Source organism: Pteropus alecto, unplaced genomic scaffold, assembly GCF_000325575.1.
Source record: "Pteropus alecto unplaced genomic scaffold, ASM32557v1 scaffold123, whole genome shotgun sequence".
NCBI lineage: Eukaryota > Metazoa > Chordata > Mammalia > Chiroptera > Pteropodidae > Pteropus > Pteropus alecto.
In genome coordinates, this window is record NW_006433950.1 from 3,201,438 (window position 1) to 3,207,817 (window position 6,380).

The 6,380-nt window shown below is 40.9% G+C and overlaps 1 pseudogene; it reads right to left on the reverse strand.

Moving 5' to 3' along the window:
- Window positions 1–5,819: 5,819 nt before the first annotated feature.
- LOC112477353 lies at window positions 5,820–5,938 on the reverse strand (annotated as a pseudogene).
- Between the last annotated feature and the right edge of the window lie 442 nt (window positions 5,939–6,380).

Sequence of the window (6,380 nt, forward strand, 5' to 3'; positions counted from 1 at the left end):
TCATGTCTTCTCAGGGTTTGGAAAGCAGGAGACTCAATATTTGTTAAAATGTCAAACATTCTTCGCAGAGAGAGTGTCCTTACCCTTTGGACCATTATTCTTTATCCTTTCCCTTCAGCAACTGAGATCAAGAAGATGGATTTTAAGGCATTTGGTTATGTAATGACTTGATTTACATATATTGTGAAATGATTACACAATCGGTTTAGTTAACTTGAAACGTAAGCTGTGCTATCCGTCAATTACATCTCAATGAAACTGGACAAATAAGAACACAGGAATTTAAAAATTTTGGATGTATGATCACGGCACTGTGATTATGTTTTTTTAAAGAGATCTTTTAAAAAAAGTTACATTAAAAAATGCATATTGAGATCTTTATAGTTGAAATGATGTATCTTGTAGTTATTTGAGGTGGATGAGGAGATGGGTAGGTCTGTAGGTGTAAGGATCGGCCGTGTGCTGTTAATAACTGATGATGAGCGATGGTAGACAGGGTGGGCTTATCACGCTACTCACTGAATTTGTGTGTGTCTGAAATTTTCCATAACGAAAATTTTTTAAGTGAATAAAGGAAGATGGCTTTTAGAGGTTTCCGATGTCTCCCTGATAATGATGAATTGCTAGGGCAGCAAGGCGTGATTCTAGAAGACTGAGTAATGCTAAGTCCCATTAATAATAATAATAATAATAATAATAATAATTAATACTAATATATTTTTTAAAAGCTACATTGGTTGAGCATTTACCGAGAGTCAGGCACCGTTCTGAAAAAGTTCCCTCTAGTGTCTTATTCAGCCATCACGAAGGCCCTGTGAACTATGCTTATTGTTATCCCCATTTTACAGATGGGCGAACGGAGGCACTGGGAGCCTAAGGGGTTCTGTCCAGGGCTTTATAATGAGCTACAGTAAAGCTGGGGTGTGGCCCCTGTCTCCAGACTCCAAGGGTTTCATCCTTATTTTTTCTTTTAAGACAGTTCCAGAAGCAAAATACACATTCCTGGGGTTCTCTCTCAAGATATTATTTGTGATGGACAAAGCCTCCTAAGGCCCAGCTTTCTCGGTCTCTGCTGCCCAATATGGCAACCGTTAGCCTCGTGTGGCTACTTAAATTTAAAATAATGAAAAATTACATTCGATTAAAAATTCAGCCGTCAGTCACGCTAACAACATTTCAGAAGCTCAAAAGCCACGTGTGGCTAACGCCCACCATATTGAACATCGCAGATACAGACATTTCCATCGTCACGGAAAGTTCTTTGGGGCAGCACTGTTACAGATGAAGAATTCGAGGCTCAGGGAGGCAAAGGGACTTGTCCAAAGGCACAGTGAGACCCAGGATTTAGAAAATGCTGTCATGATGCCGGCATCTCGGCCCTTCCCCTCACCCTCCGTGCCCTGCCTCCGGCCAATCTCTTTTTGTCTTTGCAATGAGATTTTAAGTGTATCGGGGCAAGTAGCCTATCTTGTATTTGTGCACTTTTAGCCACTTGACCCTCAGCCCCTTCCAGGGCCGAGCACATAGTAGGGCTTTCACAAGCCCTCTCACTCTCCAAATGACAGTGGGGGTTCTGGCAAGTATCAAGCTTCAAGTTTTAAGTAAAACGTGTTATTATAATTTTTTTTTTCTTTTTTTGGAGCCGGCATACTTAATTGCGTAAGGCAGAGAGATGGTTTTTATTTGCAAACCTCTGAGGACTAGTATGTTTAGTGGGAGAAGAGGGAGTGAGCGGACCGGTACTGTTTACCTTTCTCGAGGTGAGAGGGGGTTGGGGGTGTGGAGACCTGGGCCTTCAGGACCCCAGCACTAACTTGATCTTGTAAGAATTCTAACCAGAGGTTTAGTGAAGTGTGTAGACCCTGGGGACTGAGGAGTCTGGGCCGCTGTTTGAGATTCAGCAGGTAACAGCTGTGCAAATGTGGACAATTTATGCAAACTTTCTGGACCTGCGTTTCATAATTTGTAAAGTGGAGTTTGGCCTCCCGGGGTCGAGAAACAGGAAGCATCGTTGAGGTAATGCCTGGAGCCTGACACCTAGGACCCTGGCCTCATACCTGAGAGCCACAGGGATTTCATCACCTCATTGTATAATATTTGTCACGGTCACTCTCGCTAGACTGCAGGCTCCATAAGGGCAGGGCCCTTGTCCATCTCATTCTCTGCTGTATCTCCAGGGCGCAATTCCTAGCTCCATAGTAAGTGTTCAATAAACATCTGTTGAAACAATGAAAAGATATCTTAGTTTCCCCAAAACTCTGTGTTACAAGGACACTTAAGTGTTTATAGTTCTCCTCCCTGTCAGGCACACAAATCTCCGGTTTAACACCTTTGTTAATCAGTTGCGTGGACACTTCTTGAATACCTCCAATGATGGGGAGCTCACTACCTCGCGAACAGCTCTTTTCAGTTTGTACCTCTCCATCGGACGTGAGGGTAGTCGCACATGTCTAGCCAAGCTGGGAAGTGTCGCGTTTCTCGAGTGCACCGTGCCGTGTTGCTCAGCCACCTAAATCCCTTTGCCTTTGTAGAAACAGGGTCGTTTCTACAAACTCTGTAGAGTTTCCCAGTTATCACTGGGGGTAGGGAGCGAGGTGGAAAAACGAACCTAGAGAGTCTGGCTATAAAACACATTACCTGCATTTATGGTCCTCGTGCCCCAAGGCCTGGGATAAAGTGAAGAAGGAAAAACATTCCACTCTGGCTCCCAGTGACCCCTAAAAGCAACCCTCTACGGAGTCATTTAGGATAGTAATTCGAGTATAAACTCAAGCATGCGTTCCTAGCCTTCTCTCCATAAACGCAAGGAGCCTCATGACGGTCGGCACCAAATTGCTCAAAAATGCGGCCCAGGACCCTTCTGAATGAGGATTGGGCTCAGAGAAATAAAAAAGTTAAGGGCACGTTGCTATGGCGTTACAGGCGAGGGGGTATGCACCAACCTCAAACTGTGCACAGAACACGCGTTCTTCCTGGAAGCCCTGCCCACGGAAAGCGAAGCCAGCAAAAGCCATTAAAACGTCAGCCCGGGAGCCGGGTGGGAAAAATGCACGTTTAAAAGTAAACATGTAGCCTTGTGATAATTGTGTCCCCTGGAAAGCTAAGAATGATGGAGAGAAAGAGAAAGCATTGGAAATAAAGAGAAAGGCAGGGAGGAGGGGGCTGCCCGGTTCCCGCCTCCCGCCGTTTTGCGGTTTAGAGACATGGCATCGCCACTTGCTTGAGCACGGCACCCAAAAGCCATCTTTGATTCTTTCCTTTCATTATTTCTCTGCATCTAATCCACCGGCAAATCCTGAGGAGTCCCGACTTCGCTCCAAAACATGAGGTCGAACCCTATGAAGTTGCCAGTATTATAGCTTCTCTGACCCACAAGAAATGGCCATTCCATATGGTTCGACCTAACTGAATTTCAGATCGGCAACTTTTCTCCATCACCGTCATCGCCATCCTGGCTCACGTCCCATCATCACTATGTTACTACAGTAACCAATCGGTCTCCATGTCCCGACTCCTGTCAGAAATTAGAACGAGTCGATTCCACATTTACAATACTTCAGGGTTAAATCTGACTAAAGACCTGAGTACAGAATATGACGCAGCGTGGCTGAAAGAAATTCAAAAGTGTTCAAATAAGTAGAAAGACATTCCACATTCATGGGTCCAAAGTCTCCGTATTCTTTTCAAGTTGATCTATAGATCTGTAGGTATAAATGTAATGCAGTCTTAATCAAAACTTCACAAGGTTTTTGTTTTGTAGAAGTTGACGAGCTGATTTTCAAATTCACGTGCAAATGCGAAGGACCTAGGAAAGCCAAAACAACTTTGCAAAAGAACAAAATGGAGGGCCGATATGACTTGATGTCAAGATTTCGTAAACAGGTACAGTAGTCAGGAGAGTGTGGTTTTGGTGTAAATATAGACAAGTAGATGAATGGAACAGAATAGAGAGCTCAGATGTAGACCCACGCCTACATAGACAACTGATTTTTGACAAAGGTGCAAAGACAATCAGTGGGGAAAAAAATAATCTTTTTAACAAATGGTGATACGACGATCGAACAGCCATATGTGAAAAAATGAATTCAAATCCATATTATACAACATATTAAATGTTATCCCAAATTGTAGGCCTAGAAGTAAAGTGTAAAACTATAAAACATCCAAAAAAAAAAAGAAAATCTTTGATCTTAGCTTAGTCAAAGATCTCCTAAATATAACTACCAAAACACAAACCATTAAATAACGCACTGGATTTCATCAAAATTTAAAACTTCTGTTCTTCAAAAGACTTTGTTAAGAAAATTAAAAGATAAGCCACACAGTGGGAGAAAATATTTGGAATTTATATAGCTCATAAAGAACTTGTAGCAGAATACGCACGCACACACACCCTTAAAACTCAATAGTAAAACAAAAACAAAAAATTTAATAAAGACATCGGCTAAAGATTTGAACAGACACTTAAACAAAGAAGATTATGTGAAAGTCAAATGAACACATAAAAAGATGTTCCACATCATTAGTCATTTAGGAAATGCAAATTAAAGTCATAGTGATGTGCCACTACACACTTATTAGAATGGTTAACATGAAAAAAACTGAACGTATGAATGTAGAGGAATTAAAAGTCCCACTCACTGTTGGTGGGAATATAATACGATATTAGTACTTGGGAAAACAATTTGGCAGTCTCTTAAAGAGTTAAACATATACCCACTACATGGCCTAGCCAGTTTGCCCTTACCTATTTACCCAAGAGAAATAAAAGCTTATGTCCACCCAAAAACTTGTACGCATTGTTCATTCCAGCTTTATTATAGTCCCAAACTAGATACAACCCAAATGTCCATCAACAGATAAATAGATAAAAAATTGTAGCATCTTCATACAATGGAATACTACTTGGCCAGAAAAAGGAATGATTATTGATATACGCTATAACAAAGATGAATCTCAAAATAATTATGCAGAGTGAAAGAAGACAAAATATATACTGCACAATTCCATTTATATGACAGTCTAGAAAATGCAAGTGGATCTATTGTGAGAAAAAGCAGATCTGGAGATGGTGAGAGGTAGGAAAAGGGTAGCAGAGATTTCAAAGGAGCGGGAGGAAACTTTTGGATGTAAAGAATATATTCATTATCCTGATTGTGGTGATGGTTTCAAAGCATAAACATGTGTCGAGATGAATCAAAGTCTACACTTGTGCCATTTATAGTAGGTCAATTATACCTCAATAAAAGTGTTCTAAAAAATGCTTCAGTGGTTCATGGAACAAACAGTCCCCTGGGACAAGCCAGTTCTTCATGCGCCTTAGCCTGTTCCTCTTCTTTTCTTTTTCGTTGGTGCTAATGATTCACGTTAACAGATGGTTTGTTGAGAACCAAGTACAAATCAACTCAGGCAGCCATTCTACACGGTCTTCCTGGAGACAAAAACACGATCCAGCTACGTGCCATTTACAAGAGACTCCTTTTAGATCTAAAGACACAAAGAGGGTAACATGAAAAGGTGGAAAAAAATACGCAAATAGTAACAAATGTGAGCCGAGGTGGCTCTACTACTACAAGAGAAAACAGAGAAAATCAATTAAACCAAAATGTGGTTCTTTGAAAAAAAATCAACAAAATCAACAAACTCTTTCCTAGGTTGACTAAGAAAAAAGAGAGAAGACTGAAATTACTGGCATCAGAAATAAAAAAGACAAATTACTACTGATTTTTTTTTTTTTTTTAGGCGAGGCAACCCTTGGTTGACCTCACAGATTGCAAGGACCTTGTCAGCTTATGATCCCTTATTTTTTTAACTTTTTACGCCTACACCACCTGGTCTCCCTAGGTGGTCTCCCATCCAAGTACTAACCAGGCTTGGCCCTGCTTAGCTTCTGAGATCAGACGGGATCGGGCTTGTTCAGGGTGGCATGGCCGTTACTACTGATTTTACAGAAATAAAAAGGATTATAAGAGCGTACAAATAATTTGTATGCCAACAAGTTGGATAACCTAGATTAAATGGACGAATTTCTAGAAACATACAATCCACCAAGACTGTATTATGAAGGTACAGAAAACCCAAATAGAAGTATAACAGAGGAGGAGACTGAATCAGTAATCAAAAGCCTCCCAAGAAAGGAAAGCCCTAGACCAAACGATTTCACTGGCGAATTCTATCAAACACTAAAAGAGGAAGTAATGCCAATCATTCTCAAACTCTTCCAAAAATTTCAGGAGGAGGGACCACTTCCTAATTCATTCTGTGAGACTAGCATCAGCCTGACACTAAAGCCAGGTAAAGAGTCGACAAGAAAAGAAAATGACAGATTAACATCCCTCATGAATATTGATGCAAAAACGAAAAAAATACGAACAAACAAA